Here is a 27,510-nt window from a genome sequence, read left to right on the forward strand (position 1 = left end):
AGGAGGGAAGTTCCTAGTAATATTCTGGAGAAGAGAATGGCAATCCACTCCAGTATTCTTGCCTGGAAAATCCCATGGACAAAGGAGCCTGGTGGGCTACAGTCCGTGGGGTCGCAAAGAGTTGGACATGACTGAACAACTAAGACTACCTGAAGAAACAAGAAAAGTCACAAAAAACCAACCAATCTTTCCACCTAAATAAACTAGGAAAATAAAAACCAACAAAGCCCAAACTTAGTAGAAGGAAGAAAATAATGAAGATCAGAGGAGAAATAAAAGAAACAGAGACCAAAAAATGAGATCAGTGGAACTAAAAAACCTGCAGTTCTTGGAAAAGATAAGGAAAATTAATAAACTTTTATCCAGATTTATCAAGGAAAAGAGAGGGACAAAGTAAATAACTTCAAATATAAAAGAGGGGAAAGTTACAAACTTCCTGTTGAAATCTGAACTATCACAAAACTCTATTACAAACAACTATGTGGCAACAAATTACACAAACTGGAAAAAAAGGGTTAATTTTTGGAAGCATATCATCTTGCAAGACTGAATGAAATGAAATATGAATAGAACAATTATGAAATCTATGGAACATATGCCAAATCCTAGTACAGAGTCTTTTCATAACGTCCATAGGGGTTCTCTAGGCAAGAATACATGGAATGAATTCCCATTTTCTTCTGAATTCTAATGTCAGAAAGTGAAAAGAAACTAAAGAGCCTCTTGATGAGGGTGAAAGAGCAGAGTGAAAAAACTGGCTTGAAATTCAACATTCAAAAAACTAAGATCATGACATAGATTCCATCACTTCATGGCAAATAGATGGGGAAAAAGTGGAAACAGTGACAGATTTTATTTTCTTGAGTTCCAAATTCATGGCAGATGGTGACAACAGCTATGAAATTAAAAGATGCTTGCTCCTGGAAGGAAAGCTATGACAAACCTAGCTGCTGCTGCTGCTGCTAAGTCGCTTCAGTCGCGTCCGACTTTGTGCGACCTCATAGACGGCAGCCCACCAGGCTCCTGCATCCCTGGGATTCTCCAGGCAAGAACGCTGGAGTGTGTTGCCATTTCCTTCTCCAATGCATGAAAGTGAAAAGTGAAAGTGAAGTCTCACAGTCGTGTCTGGCTCTTAGCGACCCCATGGACTGCAGCCCACCAGGCTCCTCCGTCCATGGGATTTTCCAGGCAAGACTACTGGAGTGGGGGTGCCATTGCCTTCTCTGATGACTAACCTAGACAGCATATTAAAAAGCAGAGACATCACTTTGCCAACAAATGCCTGTACAGTCAAAGCTATGGTTCTTCCAGTAGTCATGTGTGGATGTGAGAGTTAGACCTTAAGGAAGGCTTGGCACCAAAACATTGGTGCTTTTGAATTGTGCTGGAAAACTCTTAAGAGTCTCTTGGACTGTAAGAAGATCAAACCATTTAGTCCTGAAGGAAATCAACCCTGAATATTCATTGGAAGGAGTGTTGCTGAAGCTGAAGCTCCTGTACTTTGGCCACCTGATGGGAAAAGCTGACTCATTGGAAAACACCCTGATGCTGGGAAAGAATAAAGGTAAAAGAAGTGGGAACAGAGGGTAAGATGCTTAGACAGCATCACTGACTCAATAGACATAAATTTGAGCAAACTCCAGAGGATAGTGGAGGACAGAGGAGCCTGGCATGCTGCATGCTGTCCAGGGGGTCTCAAATAGTTGGACATGACTTAACAACTGAACAACAACAAAATTATGATGTTATAAAATATGAGACATAGTAGTGACAAAAATACATTGCCTGACAGGATTTTGAGTTTATTAGAATTTGGAGTATAAGATTTATGATGAAAACACTCCAGTGTTTTGTTGTTGTTGTTGTTGTTCTGCTTATGTAGTTACACATTCTTTTCTTACGACTTTTCCCTGGCAAATGGGGCTGAGAATTAATATCTTCAAGTTATATATATTCTGTCCAGCAAACATTGTGTCTCCACCTGCACCATACATTAAATTCAATTGCCATGCAATGTGAAATTCATTTTACTTATTCATGGTTTCTGATGCAGATCTTATATATGACTTGCTTTGTTTACATTTCATAAAGGTCTATTTATAAACTAATCATAGTGGGAAACATTTTCCGTTAATAATATTGCCAGCTTTATTTTTCTTGTTACTAATCTATTATCACTTAAACAAATCTTTCTCACGTTGTCTCCTTCAATTTCAATTATCATTTTATGCTACTGATGTCCACTCATAGATCTTATAAAGATATTCACAGTATACAGTAAATCTGATGAGGAAAATAACTTTTACATTGATATAACAGTAAAACATTGCACAAAATGGTATTTTGTCATATAGAATACATACAAGACCTTCTAGAACTAACACCAAAAAATGATGTCCTTTTCATCATAGTGGACTGGATTGGAAGATAGGAAGACAGGAAGTCAAGAGATACCTAGAGTAACAGGCAAGTTTGGCCTTGGAGTACAGAACAAAGCAGGGCAAAGGCTAACAGAATATTTCCAAGAGAATGGCCTGGCCAGAGCAAACACTCTTCCAAAAACACAAGAGACAACACTACACATGGATATCACCAGGTGTACAATACCAAAATCAGATTGATTATATTCTTTGCAGCCACAGTTGGAGAAGCTCTATACAGTCAGCAAAAACAAGACTGGGAGCTGACTGTGGCTCAGATCATGATCTTCTTATTGCAAAACTCAGACTTAAATTGACAAAAGTAGGCAAGACCTCTAGACCATTCAGATACGACCTAAGTCAAATGCCTTATGATTATACAGTGGAAGTAACAAATAGCTTCAAGGTATTAGATCTAACAGAGAGACTGCCTGAAGAACTATGGAGAGAGGTTCATAACATTGTACAGGAGGCAGTGATCAAGACCATCCTCAAGAAAAATAAATGAAAAAAGTAAAATGGTTTTCTGAGGAGGCCTTACAAATAGCTGAGAAAAGAACAGAAGCTAAAGGCAAGGGACAAAAGGAAAGATACACCCATCTGAATGCAGAGTTTCAAAGAATAGCAAGGAGAGATAAGAAAGCTTTCCTCAGTGATCAGTGCAAAGAACTAGAGGAAAAGAATAGAATGGGAAAGACTAGAGATCTCAAGAAAATTAGAGATACTGCTACAGGACTGGAAAAGGTCAGTTTTCATTCCAATCCCAAAGAAAGGCAATGCCAAAGAATGCTCAAACTACTGCACAATTGCACTCATCTCGCAAGCTAGTAAAGTAATGCTCAAAATTCTCCAAGACAGGCTTTAGCAATATGTGAACCATGAACTTCCTGATGTTCAAGCTGGTTTTAGGAAAGGCAGAGGAACCAGAGATCAAATTGCCAACATCCTCTGGATCATGGAAAAAGCAAGAGAGTTCCAGAAAAACATCTATTTCTGCTTTATTGACTATGCCAAAGCTTTTGACTGTGTGGATCACAATAAACTGTGGAAAATTATGAAAGAGATGGGAATACCAGACCACCTGACTGGCCTCTTGAGAAACCTATATGCAGGTCAGGAAGCAACAGTTAGATCTGGACATGGAACAACAGACTGGTTCCAAATAGGAAAAGGAATACAACAAGGCTGTATATTGTCACCCTGTTTATTTAACTTATATGCAGTGTAAGTACATCATGAGAAATGCTGGGCTGGAAGAAACACAAGCTGGAATCAAGATTGCCGGGAGAAATATCAATAACCTCAGATATGCAGATGACACCACCCTTATGGCAGAAAGTGAAGAGGAACTCAAAAGCCTCTTGATGAAAGTAAAAGAGGAGAGTGAAAAGTTGGCTTAAAGCTCAACATTCAGAAAACGAAGATCATGGCCTCTGGTCCCATTACTTCATGGCAAATAGATGGGGAAACAGTGGAAACAGTGTCAGACTTTATTTTTTTGGGCTCCAAAATCACTACAGATGGTGACTGCAGCCATGAAATTAAAAGACGCTTACCCCTTGGAAGGAAAGTTATGACCAACCTAGATAGCATATTCAAAAGCAGAGACATTACTTTGCCAACAAAGGTTCGTCTAGTCAAGGCTATGGTTTTTCCTGTGGTCATGTATGGATGTGAGAGTTGGACTGTGAAGAAAGCTGAGCGCCAAAGAATTAATGCTTTTGAACTGTGGTGTTGGAGAAGACTCTTGAGAGTCCCTTGGACTGCAAGGAGATCCAACCAGTCCATTCTGAAGGAGATCAGCCCTGGGATTTCTTTGGAAGGAATGATGCTAAAGCTGAAACTCCAGTACTTTGGCCACCTCATGCGAAGAGTTGACTCATTGGAAAAGACTCTGATGCTGGGAGGGATTGGGGGCAGGAGGAGAAGGGGATGACAGAGGATGAGATGGCTCGATGGCATCACTGACTTGATGGACGTGAGTTTGAGTGAACTCTGGGAGTTGGTGATGGACAGGGAGGCCTGGTGTGCTGCGATTCATGGGGTCACAAAGAGTCGGACACTACTGAGCGACTGAACTGAAGTGAACTGAGAATTCACAAAATTGGTGTTTTCATCTGTAAATATATACTGTGTTTTGTTCTGATCTTCTAACATATAAGTCTGAAATTATGAGAAGATAATCCTCCTATCACTCCACTGAGAAAATTTTGCCTCATCCCACAAGACACCTGAGTCTTGAGCACTCACATTAATGAAGTTGCAAAACAGAAACTCACCAGGCTGAGTCAATGAAGTGAGTCCATGTATGTGATGAGGCTCTCTAGATAGAATTATAAGGAAAGGATGCCATCATCCCATCTCCCTCCAAGGCCATAATTTTCATGCCATATGTAGAAACATGACATTTCTGGTCTTTGGGTTATTAGCATAGGGATCCCCCAAAGGGGGCTTATCTCATTCCTGGAAAAAACAGAGTAGGTCGAGCTGGTCCCAAATTGTTCCATGTGGGAGCTCATTTTCCTAGGTCTTTTGGCTTGATGACAAAAAATAGAAGTCAAACAATAACCCTCAATTCAGAATGAGTAAAGCTCAATGTCAGATTTTCCATGTATCCTTGCTAGTTCCAGGAACTCCTGGTGTTCTGCACACATGGTCCCCAGTATTACCTAGTTTTCAGGGTCACACCTAGACTATAAGCAGCTTTGAATGATTTAGGAAAGTGACCCTTCAGCCACAGCTCTGAGCCAGGGCACCAAACACAAAAAGCAGAATGCAAGATGCTTTTTATATTTTATCAATGTATTTATTGACAACAGGAAGGTTAATTTCATTTCAAGCAGTACTGAAATTTGGGGTATGGACTGTCCTTCCAGAGATATTTTACTTGAAGTATCAGACTACTGTGGCAGCATATTTTGTCACTATCATTCTTCAGTATTCTCTGTTTCTTTTCAATGGAGAGTTTGACAGTGATTTCAACTGCCAACTTTAGGGCACCCATTCTGGTATGGACCTAACAGAAGCAGAAGATATTAAGAAGAGATGGCAGAATATACAGAACTGTACAAAAAAGATCTTCACAACCCAGATAATCACGATGGTGTGATCACTGACCTAGAGCCAGACATCCTGGAATGTGAAGCCAAGTGGGCCTTAGAAAGCATCACTACAAACAAAGCTAGTGGAGGTGATGGAATTCCAGTTGAGCTCTTTCAAATCCTGAAAGATGATGCTGTGAAAGTGCTGGACTCAATATGCCAGCAAATTTGGAAAACTCAGCAGTGGCCACAGGACTGGAAAAGGTCAGTTTTCATTCCAATCCCAAAGAAAGGCAATGCCAAAGAATGCTCAAATGACCGCACAATTGCAGTCATCTCACACGCTAGTAAAGTAATGCTCAAAATTCTCCAAGCCAAGCTTCAGCAATATGCGAACTGTGAACTTCCTGATGTTCAAGCTGGTTTTAGAAAAGGCAGAGGAACCAGAGATCAAATTGCCAACATCCTCTGGATCATGGAAAAAGCAAGAGAGTTCCAGAAAAGCATCTATTCCTGCTTTATTGATTATGCCAAAGCCTTTGACTGTGTGGATCACAATAAACTGTGGGAAATTCTGAAAGAGATGGGAATACCAGACCACCTGACCTGCCTCTTGAGAAATTTGTATGCAGGTCAGGAAGCAACAGTTAGAACTGGACATGGAACAACAGACTGGTTCCAAATAGGAAAAGGAGTACGTCAAGGCTGTATATTGTCACCCTGCTTATTTAACTTATATGCAGAGTACATCATGAGAAACACTGGACTGGAAGAAGCACAAGCTGGAATCAAGATTGCTGGGAGAAATATCAATAACCTCAGATATGCAGATGACACCACCCTTATGGCAGAAAGTGAAGAGGAACTCAAAGGCCTCTTGATGAAAGTGAAAGTGGAGAGTGAAAAAGTTGGCTTAAAGCTCAACATTCAGAAAACGAAGATCATGGCATCCGGTCCCATCACTTCATGGGAAACAGATGGGGAAACAGTGGAAACAGTGTCAGACTTTATTTTTCTGGGCTCCAAAATCACTACAGATGGTGACTGCTGCCATGAAATTAAAAGACGCTTACCCCTTGGAAGGAAAGTTATGACCAACCTAGATAGCATATTCAAAAGCAGAGACATTACTTTGCCAACAAAGGTTCGTCTAGTCAAGGCTATGGTTTTTCCTGTGGTCATGTATGGATGTGAGAGTTGGACTGTGAAGAAAGCTGAGCGCCAAAGAATTAATGCTTTTGAACTGTGGTGTTGGAGAAGACTCTTGAGAGTCCCTTGGACTGCAAGGAGATCCAACCAGTCCATTCTGAAGGAGATCAGCCCTGGGATTTCTTTGGAAGGAATGATGCTAAAGCTGAAACTCCAGTACTTTGGCCACCTCATGCAAAGAGTTGAGTCATTGGAAAAGACTCTGATGCTGGGAGGGATTGGGGGCAAGAGGAGAAAGGGATGACAGAGGATGAGATGGCTCGATGGCATCACTGACTCGATGGACGTGTCTCAGTGAACTCCGGGAGTTGGTGATGGACAGGGAGGCCTGGTGTGCTGTGATTCATGGGGTCGCAAAGAGTCGGACACGACTGAGCGACTGATCTGATCTGAAGTGAAAGTGAAAGTCACTCAGTCATGTCTGACTCTTTGTGATCCCATGGACTATATAGTTCATGGAATTCTCCAGGCCAGAAAACTGGAATTGGTATCCTTTCCCTTCTCAAGGGGATCTTCCCAACCCAGGGTTTGAACCCAGGTCTTCAGCATTGTAGGTGAATTCTTTACCAGCTGAGCCACAAGGGAAGCCCAACTAACCCTAAACTTAACTTTAATTATGACTGCGACATTTGTGTTCCTCTTTGTTAAGCACCATTTGATTTTAAAGTGGTAAAAGTAATCCTCTAGCACTAGGAATATTAGCACAGATCATAAACTCTCAACCTGTTTGGGCTTAATATGATGTACATCTCACGTTTCATTTTGACCCTCTTCAAGCCATTTATTTGGACTCATGAACATATATCTCACAAACTGAAGCAGTCTGGAACACACTTCTTCCTGCTGTTTTCAATCTATCATTAGCTACCATTGTAATAACATCATTGTGCTCTTTAGTCTCTTTTCTTTCTTGGAAGTATCTTAAATTTTTAAAATTTATTTTAAATTAGAGATAATTGCTTTACAATGTTGTGTTGGCTTCTGCCATTTATCAGCATGAATCAGCCATAGGTATGCATATGTCCCCTTACTCTTGAACCTCCCTCCCACATCCCACCCCATCCCATCCCTCTTGATTGTCACAGAGCACCAAGTTGAGCTCCCTGCTTCATACAGCAAATTGCCACTGGTTACCTATTTTATATATAGTAATGTATATGTTTCAATTCTACTCTCACAATTTGTCCCACACTCTCCTTCCCCCAGTAGGTCCACAAGTCTGTTCCCAATGCCTGCATCTCTACTGCTGCCCTGCAAATAGGTTCATCAGTATCGTCTTTCTAGATTCCATGTATACACAATAATATACAGTATTTGTTTTTCTATTTTGACTTACATGACTCTGTATAACAGGCTATAGGTTCATCTACCTCACTAGAACTGACTCAAATGCATTCCTTTTTAAGGCTGAGTAATATTCTGTTGTATGCAAGTACCACAAAGAAATATTTTAAATTTTATGTCAAAACATTTCTGCCAAGTGCTCAATGAAAAAAACTGTGAAGCAAGAATATTATACCCAGCACAATTGTATATGTAAAACATACAATAAAGGTATCATTTGACTATTGATGATTTGCATTTTTACTTTGAAAAATGTCTATTCAGTTCTGCCTATTTTAGTGTTGTTTTATTTTTTGATGTTGACTTGTGTGATCTGTTTATATATGTTGGATATTAATCTCTTATCAGATATATCATTTGCAACCATTGCCTTCTATTCAGTAGGCTGCCTTTTTGTTTTGTTAGTGATAAGTAACTTAACATTGCTAATCATCAAGAGAATGCAAATCAAAACCACAAGATATCACTTTAAACCAATCAGAATGGTTATCATAAAAAACAGCACAAGTAATAAATATTAGTAAGGGTGTGGAGGAAATGAAACCCTCCTATGCTGTTGCTGGGAACATAATTTTTGTTCAGCCACTGTGGGAAACAGTGTAGAGTTTTTTCAAAAAATTAAAAATAAAATTCCCAATGACCCTGCAATTCTATTCATGAGTATATATATATATTAAAAAAATACTAATTCAAGAAGATGCATTCGCCCCAATGTTCATAACAGCATTTTTTAGTTTGTCAAGATAAGGAAGCAACTTGTGTCCATCAACAGATGAATGGATAAAGTAGTGGGACATATACATATATACAATGAATACTACTCAGCCATAAAAGAATAAAGTTTTGCCATTTGGAGAAACATGGGTGGACTTGGAGTGCATTATGTTGAGTGGAATGTTAGATAAACACAAATATTATGTGATATCACATATATGTAAAATCAAAAGTATACTAGAAACTAGTGAATATAAAAACAACAAAAAAAAGGAGCAGAGAACATATTAGTGGTTTTCAGTGGTGAGTGGGGAGGGACAATAAAAGGATGTGAGTGAGTGGTACAAATAATAGTACAAGATAGGCTACAAGTATGTATTGTATGACACAAAAAATACAGTAATATTTTTTAATAACTGTAAATGGAGTATAACCTTTAAAAAAATGTATAAAAATTTCAAAATATACAAAGAAGACATTCCAGATCAATAAACATTGAGACAATTTAAAACTAGAAGACCTATCTAAAAGAAATACTAAAAAACGCTCTTTAGTCTAAAGACATACGATATTTCAGGCTTTTGGCTCAAGATGGTGGAGTAGAAGGATGTGCGCTCATCTCCTCCTGCAAGAACACCAAAACTGCAACTAGAAGTTGAACAGCCTTCAACAGAAGGATGTTGGAACCCACCAAAAAAAGATATTCCACATCCAAAGACAAAGAAGAAGCCACAGAGAGATGGTAGTTCAGTTCAGTTCAGTCGCTCAGTCGTGTCTGACTCTTTGCGACCCCATGGACTGCAACATGCCAGGCTTCCCTGTCCATCACCAATTCCTGGAGCTTGCTCAAACACATGTCCATTGAGTGGGTGATGTCATCCAACTATCTTATCCTCTGTTATCCTCTTCTCTTGCCTTCAATCTTTCCCAGCATCAGGGAGTTTTCCAATAAGTCATTTCTTTGCATTGAGTGGCCAAAGTATTGGAGTTTCAGCTTCAGCATCATTCCTTTCAATGAATATTCAGGACTGATTTCCTTTAGGATCTCCTGGTTTATCTTCTTGCAGTCCAAGGGACTCTCAAGCGTCTTCTCTAACACTACAATTCAAAAGCATCAATTCTTCAGTGCTCAGCTTTCCTTATGGTCCAACTCTCACATCCATACATGACTACTGCAAAAACTATAGCTTTGACTCTAGATGGACCTTTGTTGGCAAAGTAATGTCCCTGCTTTATGTCTATGCTGTCTAGGTTTGTCATAGCTTTTCTTCCAAGGAGAAAGTGTCTTTTAATTTCATGGCTGCAGTCACCATCTGTAGTGATTTGGGAACCCAAGAAAATAAAGTCTGTCACAGTTTCCATTGCTTCTCCATCTATTTGCCATGAAGTGATGGGACTGTATGCCATGATCTTTGTTTCTGAATGTTGAGTTTTAAGCCAGCTTTTTCACTCTCCTCTTTCACTTTCATTAAGAGGCTCTTCAGTTCCTCTTCACTTTCTGCCATAAGGGTGGTGTCATCTGCATATCTGAGGTTATGGATATTTCTCCTGGCAATCTTGATTCCAGCTTGTGCTTCATCCAGCCCAACATTTTGCATGATGTACTCTTTATAGAAGTTAAATAAGCAGACTGACAGTATACAGCCTTGACTTACTCCTTTCCCAGTTTGGAACCAGTCCATTGTTTCATGTCTGATTCTGTTGCTTCTTGACCTGCATACAGATTTATCAGGAGGCAGTAAGGTGGTCTGGTATTCCATCTCTTGAAAAATTTTCCACAGTTTGTTGTGATGCACACAGTCAAAGGCTTTGGCGTAGTCAATAAAGCTGAAGTATATATTTTTCTGGAACTATCTTGTTTTTTCTATGATCCGATGCATGCTTGAATTGGTGGGACTATAAATTGTTGCATCTACTGTGGAAAGCAGTCTGGATTTTTCATTCAAAACTAAAAATAGAGCTATCATGTGATCCTGAGTATATATCTGGTAAAAATGAAAATTCTAATTTGAAAAGACACAAGCACTTCAATATTCATAGCAGCACTATTTACAAATGCCAAGACATGGAAATAGCCAAAATGCCCATCAACAGATGACTGACTTAAGAAGTTGTGTTATACATATGCAATAAAATATTGCTGAGCTGTAAAAAAATAATAAATATTGCCAATTGCAGAAACATGGATGGACCTAGAGAATTATACTTAGTGAAGTATATCAGGCAGAGAAAGACAAGTACTATATGATATCACTTATGTGTGGAATCTAAAAAATAATACAAATGAATCTATATACAGAACAGAAGCAGACTCATGAAGGTAGAAAACAAGCTTAGATTTTGTAATGTATTTCAATCACAAAGTTTTATTATGATTCATATGGCCTGATATCAAGGACCATTTTCATAGGCATAGAAAACTAAATAAAATCTTTTCTGCATCTAGAAAATCTTGTCTTGGGCCTTATTACTGGGACTCACAATTCTAACCCAACTTTATCCTCTTTTGTCATGTGAAATGTGGGATTGCCTCACATGACACAATGTTAGAGAGCCTTGCCCTCATGCTCTTTACAGCCCATGTTCTCAGTAGCAGCTGGTCAGCTTTCCTGCTTGTAGTCTATGTTCTAAGCAATAGAGAGTCTATAGTCTATGTTCTAAGCAATAGAGGCATCATCCACTCTAATCATAGCAATCGGCTTTTGCATGTGTTTCCACATGCAGTCATGAATCTCCCCTTGGGAGTTCAATGCAACCTCTCTCTAATATATATATAATCAACTGTGAAATGTTGCTAACCTTTATTGGTTACTTCAGCCTTATTCATAGTTCAATGTGTTTCATTTTTTTCCACTGTGTTTCATTTTTTGATGAAACTTGCAATTGCTTTACATAAGTTTCTTCAAAAATACTCCAATTATTTTTTAACTCTGTGCATCAAAGTTGACTTATTTACACATTTTTTATGGATAAATGACAGTGCCTTATAAGAGCTTAAAAGTATCCCATAAGGAAAAAAAAAACAGGTATGAATATGGACTGATTCCAGAGTCTGGGAAATATTTGGCATAGGCAGAGGGTACCTCCTCTAAATAGCTGATGGGTAGGTGTAGCCTTCTGATACTCTTATTTCTACTTTTTATCTTGAGTTCCAAATGCACTCACTGAATGAAGAATCCAAAGCTTGTCCAAGCAAAACTTCTATCCAAGATAGGCAGAGAGAATAGAGACAACATATTGAGTTTTCTAGGGTATTTAGGGCTTCCTTGGTGGCTCAGATGGTAAAGAATCTGCTTGCAATGTGGGAGACCCAGGTTCAATCCCTGGGTCAAGAAGATCCCCGGGAGAAGGGACTATCTAGCCACTCCAGTATTCTTGCCTGGAGAGTTCCATGGACAGAGGCTACAGTCTATGGGGTCGCAAAGAGTCAGGTATTTAAGAGAAAAAAAAAAAATTATCTTTTTATTGTCCTTGATAAAATCAATTCTTTTTTTACATTATTCAGTCACATATGTCTTTCACAGGAACTTTGTACGTCTAACAATGGAAATTAACAAGACTCGAATTACCAATAATACCAAATAAAGTTGAGCTTCAAGGACACTTAAAAATGTCTAAATATTTGATGTTTAAGAAGAGAAGATGGGAAATTTGTCTGTGCTTATGAACGGATTTGATTAATAGCAATTGGATTGATCTATTTTGAAAACAAGTTATTAGAAACTGATTGAGAAAAAGCTCCTTATGAACTATTTATTATTGAATTAATATTGTCAATTGAATTCAATAATGTGGTTTGTGTATGGGGCTACAGCAAAGTTCCTCATGCTTGAAAATGCCACTGAGATGCTCTTGAAGTCTTTGTTTTTGACTCTCTAGATAACTGTTTTCCACCTTGATATGTATGTGGTCCATTTAAAGACTGGATGCTTCCTCAGGACCTTCTGAAAAGCCCCCCAAACATCTTTGTTTCTCAAGCTATAGATGAATGGATTGAGCATGGGTGTGAGCACAGTGCAAAATACAGACACAGCCTGCTCCTGATCAGGGGTATGAGAAGAACCAGGTGTCATGTACATATAAACACATGGTCCTAGATAAAAGCTTACCACTGTAAGATGGGAGAAGCAGATGGCCAAGGCTTTGCTCCTGCCTTGGGGGGATTTCATATGAAGGACAGTGTGGAAGATGAGCATGTAGGAAGCCATAATAAATGCAAAAGGGATGATGATGAAACAAATGCCCATCACGAAGACCACCACTTCATAGATGGAAGTGTCTTTGCATGAGATCTTCATGATTGCTGGCATCTCGCAGAAGAAATGGTGGATTTCTCTGGAGCCACAGATAGGCAGGCTCATAGTATAGAATGTGTGGGCGGTGGAAGCTAAAATTCCCCCAGTCCAGGGGGGAATGACCTGGACTGGGCCATTTTCAGACAGACCCCATGGTTTATAATGGCCGCATATCTCAAGGGGTTACAGACAGCCACATATCGGTCATAGGCCATGAGAGTCAAGAGGATACATTCAGCACCCCCAAGAGTAAAAAAGAAAAATACCTGGGTTCCACAGGCTGCCCGAGTGATGTCTTTCCTTCCAGAGAAAAAGTTTACCATCATCTTTGGAACAGTGCTGCTGATGAGGGCCAGGTCTATGAGAGAAAGCTGACTAAGCAGAAAGTACATTGGAGTGTGGAGACTCAAGTCCATCCATATTAGGAGGAGCAGGAAGAAGTTTCCTGTTACTGCGGCAAGATAAATTAAGATGATAATGTAGATAAGAATACTGACATAGTTCATATTGGGGAAGAGTCCTGAGAGAATAAAATCTGCTGTTAATGTCTCATTTTCTTCTTCCATGGTTGACTGATCTGGTTGAGCTATAAGAAGAAGGAAAGGGAAACAGAAGTAAAATAAAATAAAAGCTTTTGAAAATATTTTTATTGGTCAGGTATTGCTGTAATAATGTGAGGTAAAAAGTAACTCCACAAATTTCAGTGGCTTATGGCAGTAAACATGTATTTTCTTGCTCCCTTATTTGTAAGTCAGGTGGAGGCATTTTGCTTTAGGATGCCCGTCAAGTACAGATATACTCCACCATAAGTCTCTCACTCTGGGGCTTGCTCTTCTCAAAGAAGATGGCAAGAGCCAAAAAGGGACAAGCAAATTACCTGATTTCCCCTAAGTGAGTGAAATGAAGTCGCTCAGTCGTGTCTGACTCTCTGTGACCCCCATGGACTATATAGCCTACCAGGCTCCTCCATCCATGGGATTTTTCAGGCAAGAGTACTGGAGTGGGTTGTCATTTCCTTCTCCAGGGGATCTTCCTGACCCAGGGATCAAACCTGGGTCTCCCGTGTTGCAGGCAGATGCTTTACCCTTTAAGCCACCAGGGATTTCCCCTAAGGGCAGAACTTAAAGCTGACTCTATTACTTTCTACCATGTTCCACTGACTAAAGTAAGTCACAAGTAGAAACCCAACATCAATATGATGGGGAAGTAAGCTCCACCGACAGCAAACTCTAAAATGATGAGGCATGAAGAGAGAATTAGAAACAATTAATATGATCTATTACATTTCTCAGAATTCCTACCTCTATCATTCTCAATTTTATGATCTTAATGCTGGGTATTCAGATATTTCATAATTTCTTAGTATCCTATTTAATATGCTCTACTAAGACTCAGTAATAAAGATCTATGGGTTTCCTATGATCACAAACTATTTTTACTATAAAGAATGCCTTGAGATCATATGTAGCAATTTCTTACATTCATGACTAGACATGCAACAGGTAAATACATAAATTTTTTCTTAGCTCTCCTCTACCTGTGGATCTAGTTACATATATTTATGGAAGAAACCATAGATAAATATGGAACAGAGTATGTCAAAATGAAACTGTTGTCTTGTACTTGAATCTAGGGGGTCATTTTCTAAACAATATACATTAGCCAAGGAATCAACCAATATAGTCAAAGCTGTGTTCTCCTTTATATTTTTTCATAGAAACTTATATAAACCACATCAAGATAAATTCAGAAATAATAATGAAATTAGATTTCATAAACTCTGAGTGAGAAATAAGATTGTGCCTACATTCAAGAGGGAGGATGTTCCTCTCTACAAGTTTATGGAAATAGAAATGGAGAATTTTCTACTCTAAGTAGTTTGAAACAGACTAGAAGCAACTAAGCATGAACTTTAACTTTTATGTCCGTATCACTAGTTACTCAGGTTGTATGTAGGCAGTAAGAAAACTTCAATCTACAAGGGACAAATTTCAAAGGGAAAGTTCTGATTGGGATATGAAAAGCTCTAAGATTTCCCATTTTCCCAACCAATACCACCAAGTACCTCCTGGTGGCAACTGTGATTATGTGTAAATTTCATTTTCATTTTACCACTGAAAATGAAGGTAACACTGACAATTTACTCTTAATGTTGCTTCATTGATGTTTACTAGATTTACTTACTTCTGGGACCCAATAATTGCATTTTCCCATCAACTGACTACTACATTTCTAGACAGATGTTATGGAAAACTCTTAGGAACAGTGAGACAAGGAGGTGAAAGTTGAAGAAAGAACCAGATGCAAGAGGTGATTTAGTTTAATAAAAATGTTCCTAATGTTTGTTCCATATCCTTAAAGTTGCATCCAGTTAATTGAACAAAATATTCCCCTCTGGTTGTTCAAGATGCTACAAAGGACTCTATTAAGTGGAAATACTACCCTGAAGAGAGGCAAAACAGTAGGTAGAATTATTGGAAGCCAGGCCAGTCTCTTCATTTTACCTGCACTTGTGTACCTACACACACTGGATTTTCCTCAACACAACATGCTTCCCCCAAAGAAGTGATGCTCCTGGTTACTTCCTCAAGAAGGCTTGTTGTAGGAGACTGGAGCATTTTGTTTTCCATGTGCAAGCAATATTTCTGAGATCATATAGACAATTACACATACATTTGATAAAAGTAAGTACTCCAGAGGATCCTTGAGACAAATAGGAAACCACAGAGGAAGTGAGTCCCTAGATACCCATTAAACAATTTGTTTTTCTCTATTACCTTGCATTTTGCTTAAAACAAGACTCTGTGGGAGGGTGGGCAGGGATAAATCACTTTGTTTATCTGGTATTTTATTATCCTGGGTTGCTTAAATACGTCCCTCATTTTGGCTTCTTATGGAGCCTCATTTATTTGGGTGATTTTCTGACTCATCAACAAGTATGTTCTGTTAAATCTTTATTGAATTGACCTGCACATAGTAAATTTTACTTTTTCCAGTAGCAGCCACATACAGAAGGGATATTTATCTCACACAGATTCAAAAGGCATTGTCCCTCAGGACAAACATAGCTATTCATCATCATGAAAACTGGCCATCTTGGTTTTCAAATAATTTCTTTCCTAATGGCTTTCCACAAGTGAAATTTAAGTATATTAAAAGAAATAAAGTTGTTTTTTTTTTTTTTTTTTTTAATATTCACTTGCAAGACCAGGGAATTCCCTGGTGACCCAGTGGCTAAGACTCCATACTCCCAATGCAGGGGGCTCAGGTTCAATCCTTTTTCAGGGAACTAGATCCCACACGTCACAACCAAGTGTTCACATGCTGCAACTAAAGATCCTGCATGCTGCAACTAAGACCCAATCCAACCAAATAAATAAATAAATAAAAATTTTGAAAATACTCAGTTATATAGAACAACAATGACAAAAATCTCAAAATTTGTATGCAGATACAAAGGACCCTGAGTGGCCAAAGCAATCTTGACAGAGAAAAACAGAGCTGGAGGAATCAGGCTCACTGACTTCCAACAATACTACAAAACTACAGTCATCAAAACAGTATGGTACTGGCACAAAAACAGAAATATAGATCAATGGAACATAACAAAAAACCCGTAAATAAACCCATGAACCTATGGTCAGTTAATCTATGACAAAGACTACACAAGACAAGACTACACAACGTTGGAAACATCATCCCTTCAACAAATGGTGCTGGGAAAACCGGACAGTTTTACATACAAAAAAATGAAATCAGATCATTCTTAAACACCATACACAAAAATAAGCTCATTATAGATTAAAGGCCTAAATATACGGCCAAACACTATAAAACTTCCAGAAGAAAACATCAGCATAACACTCTCTGACAAATCACAGCAGTATCTTTTATCAATCTGTCTTCCAGAATAATGGAAGTAAAAACAAAAATAAATAAATGGGACCTACTTAAACTAAAAAGTTTTTGCACAGCAAAGGAAACAATAAACAAAATGAAAAGACAACCCACAGATTGGGAAAAAATATGTGCAAATGATGTGACTAACAAGGAATTACTCTCTAAAATTTACAAACTGCTCATGATGCTTAACAGCATACAAACAAACAACCCAATCAAAAAATGGACAGGGGGCAGAATCAAGATGGCAATGAGGGAAGACACAGAGTCTGTGTCTCCTCAGGCCTAGGATACTTAGCAGGTGCTGGTGGGGGGCCTCTGGCAGACAGGCTGCAGGAGAAGCCCAGGGGGCAACCTGGTACTGGGTAGGGAGAAATGGGGGAGGCTGAAGTTGGGGGACCAGAGGCTGAGGGGCTGCTGGGGGAAGGGGAGAGATTTGGGCTCAAAAAACAGTTTGGGTGCAGGAGTGGTTTTGGTTCCCTGGGTGCCAGTAGAAACACTTTGGCACAGCCAAAAGGGAGGAATCTCCTGGGACTGGAGGATCCACTGAGGGAAGCCTCTGGGGCTCTCCATCACTCAGCCAGGTTGACTGAGGGGCTTCTGGGGGAGGGGGAGTCATTTGGTTGTCTTTGGGTGCTAGGAGCAACATGATTGCTTGGCCAAGAGAGACCCCTGATGGAATCAGAGGATCCACTGAGGAATCCCTTGTGGTTCCCATTTCACTTGGTCCCAGGGAGCCTTCTGGGGACCCCTGGGCCTCTGAAGCCCCATCTACCTCCAGTTGAGCCCTCACCCCTTTGGGGCACTCTCTACTCTTCAGGGGCTCCTCTACCTGTGTGGGTCCTGTGGACATGAGAAGGAGGGAGGAGGTTCCTGTGGAGAGAGGAAAAGGTGGGCCAGCTAGGGGAGGACCTTGTGGGATTCCAGGAACAGGTAACTGACTGGTCTTCTCCCACCCACTCAGCCCTGGGGAGCCTCCTAAGGTCCCCAGGCCACCTTCTCCACCCTTTGGAGCCAACTCCATCCTCCAGGGCCCCCCTCTACCCGCCAGGCTGCCCTCTGCCTTCTAGTTTCCAACTCCCTCTGGGACCCCTTTTTCCTGGGGCCCCCATCCTCTTTCTAGGGACACCCATCTGGCCTCTGGACTGGGCCAGTTTCTCTTCTGCCCTCCAGGGCCCTCTTCTTCCTTTGAGGCCCTCTTCCTTCCTCCAGGCTGATCCCTCTGCTATCCAGGAGTTTCCCTCCATCCTCCAGGGTCACCCTCTATTCTCTGTTTCCCTCCTCCCTCCAGGGTCCCTCTCCTCTGTGGACCCCTTCACTCCTGCAAACTCCACTGCTGGAAACCTCAGGCCAAACAACTAGTGAGACAGGAGCAGAGACACACCCATCAAAAAAAAAAAAAAAAAAAAAAGAAAGAAATGACAAAAAATACATTACAGATGAAGAATCAAGGTGAAAAACTACAAGACCAAATAAATGAAGAGGGAATAGGCAACCTACCTGAAAAAGAAATTAGAGTAATGATAGTAAAGATTTTTAAAAATATTGAAAATAGGAGAGAAAATGCAGGAAATATTTAACATATTTAACAAAAACATAAAAGAAATAAAGAAAAAGCAAACAGTGATGAACAACACAATCACTGAAATTAAAAATACTCTAGAAGGAATTGATAGCAGAATAACTGAAGCAGAAGAATGATTCCAGTGAACTGGAAATAGAATGATGGAAATAACTGCTAAGGAGCAGAATAAAGAAAAAAGAATGAAAAGAGACAGTCTAAGAGACTGCTGGGACAATATGAATATTAAATATTAAATCCCTAAGAAAAGGAAAAGTTATGAGAAAATATTTTAGGATATTATAGTCAAAAACTTCCCTAACTTGGGAAAGGAAATAACCACCCAAGTCCAGGAAGTCCAGAGAGTCTTGTACAGAATAAATTTAAAGAGAAATGCACCAAGACACATATTAATCAAACTAATCAAAATTAAACACAAAGAAAAACTATTAAAAGCAGCAAAGGAAAAGCAAAAAATAATATACAAAGAATCCCCATGAGGGTAACAGCTGATTTTTCAGCAGAAATTCTGTAGATGAAAAGGGAGTGACAGGATATATTTAAAGTATGAAAGGGGGAAAATATATATATATATTATATATATAGTCATATGTATATTTTATATATATGTGTGTATATATATATATATATATATATATATATATATAGAGTCAGGATTACTCTATAGATGTTCAGATAAATCTGAATGGAAAAGTAAGTCTTAATTTTAAAGACCTCAAAGCAGTCAGAGCTCTGACTTGTACTCTGCTAAGGGAAGATTTTGGACTTTCTATCGATATTCCGCCGGAGAGACTGATTTCTACAGTTCCCTTGAGACTCAATTATATTCACTGGGTAGAAGATCTGATCGGTCATCAGAACTGTGACAAAAGTACCCTCTGAAGAGGAATTGACATAGGTAATGGGGCGTCCTGCATCTGTCCTTTACTTGGAACAACCTTAAACGGCTGGTATTTCCTTGCAACAGAAGTAGATGATATGTGCTTCAACTACGCAAAGAAGAATGTGGAGCAGAATAACTTTTCTGATCTTATAAAAGTGGTTAAAGTACCACAGAAGACACTCCTGATGGATGCTTTTAAAGAAGAATCTGAGATAATTTATGACTTTTGCATATGCAACCCTCCCTTTTTTGCCAATCAGTTGGACGCCAAGGGAGTAAATTCTTGAAATCCTCGAAGATCCCCACCCAGTTCCGTAAATACAGGAGGAATCATAGAGATCATGCCAGAAGGAGGTGAATTAGAGTTTGTTAAAAGGACCATCCATGACAGTTTACAGCTTAAAAAAAGATTAAGATGGTATAGCTGTGTGCTGGGAAAGAAATGCGGCCTGGCTCCTCTGAAGGAAGAACTTCGCATACAAGGGGTTCCTAAAGTCACCTATACTGAATTCTGCTAGGTTCGGACAATGAGATGGGCTTTGGCTTGAAGTTTTTATGATGATGTAACGGTACCATCATCACCCAGTAAGCGAAGAAAACTAGAAAAGCCAAGGAAGCCCATTACATTTGTAGTCCTGGGGTCTGTGATGAAAGAATTAGCCCTCAAAGCATCATCTCTGGTTCCTGAGATAGTGGAAGGCATCGTGGTTGTGACAACATGGATTGAAAAAATCCTCACTGATCTAAAGGTCCAGCATAAATGAGTTCCCTGTGGAAAGGAGGAAATCAGCCTTTTCCTAATGGCCATAGAAAACTCCTGGATTCACTTAAGGAGGAAGAAAAGACACCGAGTAAGACAACTGAGAGAAGTGCCCTTAGCTCCCAAGAATGTGATTGAAGCCTTGGAAGAGAAAAAGTCTCCACCCAGAGTCTGGCAGTAGCCAGGATGTTGCCCAGGGCCCCCAGGAGAGTGACTTGGGGGGCCCTGCTCCACCGGAAGGTGAGTCTGCTGCTGGGGTCCAGCCCCAGCTGATCCAGGGTATTTGAAGGAGAGACGGCGTAGGCGAGGGTCAGGAAACAACTGCTTAATTACACTTTAATTAAGGATACAAAGAGTAATAGAATGAGGATAGCTCAGTAGGAAAATTCAGTGGAGAAAAGAGGCTGAGTAGCTTGGTTTACACGGGAGACCAATAAAACTTCAAGACAAGAAGTTTGCACCACTTACGTAGGCCGCAGGCGTCCTTCCGTTCTCCCGAAGGAGAGGAGACACTGAGGCCTCCCCGGCCAGATCTTAGAAGCCCAGGCATAATTAGCAAGCATGGCGGGTTCCGCGCTCCAGATGGAGACTCAGCCAGAATTTGAAAGAGAGTGACATGGGGAGACCAAGTTTTGGTGAACAAGGCCCGCACTTTATTTTCCAAAGTAGTTTTTATACCTTAAGTTATGCATAGAGGATAATGGGGGAAGGGGTGGAGTCATGCAAGGACAGCAGTTCCTGGTTCTAATCTAAGCCAGGCTTTCAAACTTATCATATGCAAAAGTTCAGGTGACTGACATCATCTTCTGGCCTGGAGGCCTGTTAACATTTTAAGAAACTTATTTTTCTCTAAAGGTGATTATTCCAAAGTCAGGCACCAGCCTCCAAAAAAGCATTGGACAAAGCTGCATTTTACATTTCTATACACCCATTATATCAATCAATACACTGCCAAGGACACAGTAAGTAAGGAGTATGGAGACTTAGCAGCAAACATTGGCTCAGTAAGTGAAAAACCCTTCACCAATACAATTTCTAATCAATCTTTTAACTACTCAAAGGAATCTGTGTTTAGACAGTTTAGAACATCTCCTGCCTCTCACAGTTGGGAGGCTCTGAACAATCACATGTGGCCAGAAAAACCTATTCAGGCAGGCTAGAGGATTTCCAAAGGAGTTTGTAGGTTGAAACACTGTCACACCCAGGAATTATTAACTGGAGCTGTAAGCTAACTCTTTTTTCAGAGAGAGTTAGTGGGGGACAGCTCCCCATAAAGTCAGAGGTGTAGGTGAAAGCACAAAGCAGAAAGTAGGCAGACTCTGGTTTTGGGGGTAGATGCTCGAGAATTTCCAGGAGGACTCCTGAGGCTCGATCCTGCCTTTGCGTATGCTGAGCCTCCTTCCTCATGACCTTTGCCATGGGCGGAGTGCCTCACGCTGACTCCCGGCAGTGATAGAATTCCTGTTGAGCTATTCCAGATCCTGAAAAATGATGCTGTGGAAAGTGCTGCACTCAAAATGCAATATGCAATATGCACTCAATATGCAATATGCCGGCTCCCAGCAGTCTGCCACTGTGGGGGGCCACGGCCCCAGCCAGGACGTGCTTTCCCAGGAGGAAAACCCAGAACCCACGGAGGATGAAAGGAGTGAGGAAAAGGGGGGCATGGAGGTTCTGGAAGGTTATAAAGGCTCTAGTAATGGAGCCCAGGACCACGAGGCTCCTGAGCCCTTCAGCAGCCCAGTATCTGAAAAAGGGAACCATCTCCAAGGAGTGGTGGACGTTACTTATTCAAGTGTCTGATAAACGTTAAGAAGGAGGTAGATGACGCCTTAGTTGAAATGCCCTGGGTTGAAGGCCAGAACAGGGATTTGATGAACCAGCTTTGTACTTATATACATAACCAAATTTTCAGGCTTGTTGTTAGTTAACTCAAAAATTCTCGCACATTTGGGAAAGTTCTATAAAGCAGCTTGCTTTGAAGAGTGGCCTGGTGGGGAGGGGGGGTGGCAAGCTGAATTCCATCATTAGCCCACTAGTAACATTATGTGGAATTGTCTTAAAAAACCAACAAATGAGTCCATTTTTAAACACCTGCCTCCTTTAAAAAAAAAAAAAAATTACAGGGCATTGTAGTATGGTAGTTCAGAGAAAGAATTGTGGTGATCAGCATCAACAAAATGCCATCAGCAAACTCATAAGGGATTTAAACCTGACTTAAGCTGATCACCTTTGGAGAAGGAAATGGCAACCCACTCCAGTACTCTTGCCTAGAGAATCCCAGAGACAGAGGAACCTTGCGGGCTACAGTCCATGGGGTCGCAAGTCAGACACAACTGATTGACTTTGACTTGACTACTCTATAGCCAAGATTACTTCCAACCACAGAACTCTAAAAGGTCAGTTTTCATAATAATCCCAAAAAAAGACAATGGCAAAGAATGTTCAAATTACCATACAATTGCACTCATTTCACATGGGAGCAAGGTAATGCCCCAAATCCTTTAAGCTAGGCCTCAATGATACATGAACTGAGAAGTTCCAGATGTACAAGCTAGATTTAAAATGGCAGAGGAATCAGAGATGACAATACTCATCGAAACATAGAGAAAGCAAAGGAATTTCAGAAAAACATCTACTTTCTGCTACACTGACTATAATACTAAGGCCTCTGATTGTGTGATCGCAACAAACTTGAAAGTTCTTAGAGATGGAAACATCAGACCACCTTACCTGTCTCCTGAGAAACCCATATGCAAGGCAAAAAACAAGTTAGAACAAGACATGGAACAATGGGTTGGTTCAAAATTGAGAAAGGAGTACATCAAGGCTCTATATTGTCATCCTGTTTATTTAACATCATGCAAAATGCAGGTTGAACGAACCACAAGCTGGAATGGAGATTGCCAGAATATCAACAACCTCAGATATGCAGATGATACCACTCTAATGACTGAAAGCAAAGAGGAAGTAAAGACCCTCTTGATGAGGGTGAAAGAAAAGAGTGAAAAGGCTGGCTTAAAACTCAGCCTTCAAAAAACTAAGATCATGGCATTCAGTCCTATAGCTTCATGGCAAATAGACTCATGGCAAAAAGACTCTAATGCTGGGAAAGATAGAGGGCAGGAGGAAAAGGGGGTGACAGAGGATAAGATGGTTGGATAGCATCACCAACTCAATAAGCATGAGTTTGAATAACTCCAGGAGATAGTTAAGTACAGGGAAGTCTGGCATACTGCAGTCCATGGGGTTTCAGGGAGTCAATTGTGACTTGTTGACTGAACAGCGAGATTACTCTATCCAGTAAGGATCTCATTAAGATTTGATGGTGAAATCAAAAGCTTTATAGACAAATAAAAGCTAAGAGAATTCAGCTCCACCAAATCAGCTTTACAACAGATACTAAAGGAACTTTTCTAGCAAGAAGCATAAGAGAAAAAAAAGTTCAACAAAAACACACCCTAAACAACTAAGAAAATAGCAATCAGATCAGATCAGATCAGTCGCTCAGTCGTGTCTGACTCTTTGTGACCCCATGAATCACAGCACACCAGGCCTCCCTGTCCATCTCCAACTCCCGGAATTCACACAGACTCATGTCCATCGAGTCAGTGATGCCATCCAGCCATCTCATCCTCTGTCATCCCCTTCTCCTCCTGCCCCCAATCCCTCCCAGCATCAGAGTCTTTTCCAATGAGTCAACTCTTCGCATGAGGTGGAAAAAGTACTGGAGTTTCAGCTTTAGCATCATTCCTTCCAAAGAAATCCCAGGGCTGATCTCCTTCAGAATGGACTGGTTGGATCTCCTTGCAGTCCAAGGGACTCTCAAGAGACTTCTCCAACACCACAGTTCAAAAGCATCAATTCTTCGGTGCTCAGCCTTCTTCACAGTCCAACTCTCACATCCATACATGACCACATAACCATAGCCTTGACTAGACGGACTTTTGTTGGCAAAGTAATGTCTCTGCTTTTGAATATGCTATCTAGGTTGGTCATAACTTTCCTTCCAAGGAGTAAGAGTCTTTTAATTTCATGGCTGCAGTCACCATCTGCAGTGATTTTGGAGCCCAGAAAAATAAAGTCTGACACTGTTTCAACTGTTTCCCCATCTATTTCTCATGAAGTGATGGGACCGGATGCCATGATCTTCGTTTTCTGAATGTTGAGCTTTAAGCCAACTTTTTCACTCTCCACTTTCACTTTCATCAAGAGGCTTTTGAGTTCCTCTTCACTTTCTGCCATAAGGGTGGTGTCATCTGCATATCTGAGGTTATTGATATTTCTCCCAGCAATCTTGATTCCAGCTTGTGTTTCTTCCAGTCTAGCATTTCTCATGATGTACTCTGCATATAAGTTAAATAAACAGGGTGACAATATACCGCCTTAACGAACTCCTTTTCCTATTTGGAACCAGTCTGTTGTTCCATGTCCAGTTCTAACTGTTGCTTCCTGACCTGCATACAAATTTCTCAAGAGGCAGGTCAGGTGGTCTGGTATTCCCATCTCTTTCAGAATTTCCCACAGTTTATTGTGATCCACACAGTCAAAGGCTTTGGCATAATCAATAAAGCAGAAATAGATGTTTTTCTGGAACTCTCTTGCTTTTTCCATGATCCAGAGGATGTTGGCAATTTGATCTCTGGTTCCTCTGCCTTTTCTAAACCAGCTTGCAGATCAGGAAGTTCACGGTTCACATATTGCTGAAACCTGGCTTGGAGAATTTTGAGCATTACTTTACTAGCGTGTGAGATGAGTGCAATTGTGTGGTCATTTGAGCAGTCTTTGGCATTGCCTTTCCTTGGGATTGGAATGAAAACTGACCTTTTCCAGTCCTGTGGCCACTGCTGACTTTTCCAAATTTGCTGGCATATTGAGTCCAGCACTTTCACAGCATCATCTTTCAGGATTTGGAATAGCTCAAGTGGAATTCCATCACCTCCATTAGCTTTGTTCGTAGTGATGCTTTCTAAGGCCCACTTGACTTCACATTCCAGGATGTCTGGCTCTAGGTGAGTGATCACACCATCGTGATTATCTGGGTTGTGAAGATTTTTTTTATACAGTTCTTCTGTGTATTCTTGCCACCTCTTCTTAATATCTTCTGCTTCTGTTAGGTCCATACCATTTCTGTCCTTTATTGAGCCCATCTTTGCATGAAATGTTCCTTTGGTATCTCTGATTTTCTTGAAGAGATTCCTAGTCTTTCCCATTCTGTTGTTTTCCTCTATTTCTTTGCATTGATCGCTGAAAAAGGCTTTCTTATCTCTTCTTGCTATTCTTTGGAACTCTGCATTCAGATGCTTATATCTTTCCTTTTCTCCTTTGCTTTTCGCTTCTCTTCTTTTCACAGCTATTTGTAAGGCCTCCCCAGACAGCCATTTTGCTTTTTTTTTGCATTTCTTTTCCACGGGTTTGGTCTTGATCCCTGTCTCCTATACAATGTCACAAACCTCATTCCATAGTTCATCAGGCACTCTATCTATCATATCTAGGCCCTTAAATTTATTTCTCATTTCCACTGTATAATCATAAGGGATTTGAAATAGGTCATACATGAATGGTCTAGTGGTTTTCCCTACTTTCTTCAATTTAAGTCTGAATTTGGCAATAAGGAGGTCATGGTCTGAGCCACAGTCAGCTCCTGGTCTTGTTTTTGCTGACTGTATAGAGCTTCTCCATCTTTGGCTGCAAATAATATAATCAATCTGATTTTGGTGTTGACCATCTGGTGTTGTCCATGTATGGAGTCTTCTCTTGTGTTGTTGGAAGAGGGTGTTTGTTATGACCAGTGCATTTTCTTGGCAAAAGTCTATTAGTCTTTGCCCTGCTTTATTCCATATTCCAAGGCCAAATTTGCCTGTTACTCCAGGTGTTTCTTGACTTCCTACTTTTGCATTCCAGTCCCCTATAATGAAAAGGACATCTTTTTTGGGTGTTAGTTCTAAAAGGTCTTGTAGGTCTTCATAGAACCATTCAACTTCAGCTTCTTCAGCGTTACTGGTTGGGGCTTAGACTTGGATTACTGTGATATTGAATGGTTTGCCTTGGAAATGAACAGAGATCATTCTGTCATTTTTGAGATTGGGCATATATATAGAAAACTACCTTAAATGTAAGTGGATTAAATGCCCAGCCCAAAAGACACAGATAGGCTGAACAGATACAGAAGCAAGACCTGTGTATATGCTACCTGCAAGAGACCCGCTTCAGACCTAAGGAAACATACAGACTGAAAGTCATGGGATGGCAAAAGATATTTCATGCAAATGGGAATCAAAAGAAAATGGAAGTAGCAATACTCATGTCATACAAAATAAACTTTAAAATAAAAACTGTTACAAGAGGTAATAACAAACACTACATAATGATCAAGGGATTGATCATCCAAGATTTAACAATTATAAATATTTATGCACCCAACATAGGAGCACCTCAGTGCATAAGGCAAATGCTAACAACCATAAAGAGGAAATCAGTGGTAACACAGTAATAGTAAGGTATTTTAACATCCCACTCACACCAGTGGACAGATCATTCAGCCAGAAGATTAATAAGGAAACAGAAACCTTAAATCACACATTAGAGCAGATGGACATAATTGATATCTTCAAGACATTTCATTTCAGAACAACAGAATACACTTTTTTCTTAAGTGCACATGGAACATTTTGCAGGAGAGGTCACATTTTGGGTCACAAATCAAGCCTTGGTAACTTTAAGAAAATTGAAATTGTATCAGGCATCTTTTCCAACCACAACAATATGAGACTAGCTATCAATTACAGGGGAAGAAATATAAAAAAACACAAGCACATGGAGGCTAAATAATATGCTTCTAAATAACCAAAAGGTCACTGAAGACTTCAAAAAGAAAATAAAAAATGCCTAGAAACAAATGACAATGAAAACACGATGACCCAAATCCTCTTCAGTTCAGTTCAGTCACTCAGTTGTGTCCGACTCTTTGTGATCCCATGAATCGCAGCACACCAGGCCTCCCTGTCCATCACCAACTCCTGGAGTTTACTCAAACTCATGTCCATCGAGTCAGTGATGCCATCCAGCCATCTCATCCTCTGTCATCCCCTTCTCCTCCTGCCCCTAGTCCTTCCCAGCATCAGGGTCTTTTCCAATGAGTCAACTCTTCTCATGAGGTGGCCAAAGTATTGGAGTTTCAGCTTTAGCATCAGTCCTTCCAATGAACACTCAGGACTGATCTCCTTTAGAATGGACAGGTTGGATCTCCTTGCAAGCAAATCCTGTGGAATTCAGCAAAAGCAGTTCTAAGAAAGAGGTTTATAGCAATACAAACCTACCTCAAGCAATGAAAAAACCATCAAATAAACAACTTAACTACAG

General features: G+C 40.2%; 2 pseudogenes; one reads left to right on the plus strand and one right to left on the minus strand.

Annotated features, from left to right (window-relative positions):
- Positions 1–12,603: 12,603 nt before the first annotated feature.
- On the minus strand, positions 12,604–13,589 carry LOC129626491 (olfactory receptor 2M3-like; annotated as a pseudogene).
- A 927-nt stretch (positions 13,590–14,516) lies between these two features.
- Positions 14,517–22,079, plus strand: LOC129626533 (RNA N6-adenosine-methyltransferase METTL16-like; annotated as a pseudogene).
- The last annotated feature ends 5,431 nt before the right edge of the window (positions 22,080–27,510 follow it).

The sequence above is a fragment of the Bubalus kerabau genome, chromosome 1 (assembly GCF_029407905.1).
Source record: "Bubalus kerabau isolate K-KA32 ecotype Philippines breed swamp buffalo chromosome 1, PCC_UOA_SB_1v2, whole genome shotgun sequence".
Classification (NCBI taxonomy): Eukaryota; Metazoa; Chordata; class Mammalia; order Artiodactyla; family Bovidae; genus Bubalus; species Bubalus kerabau.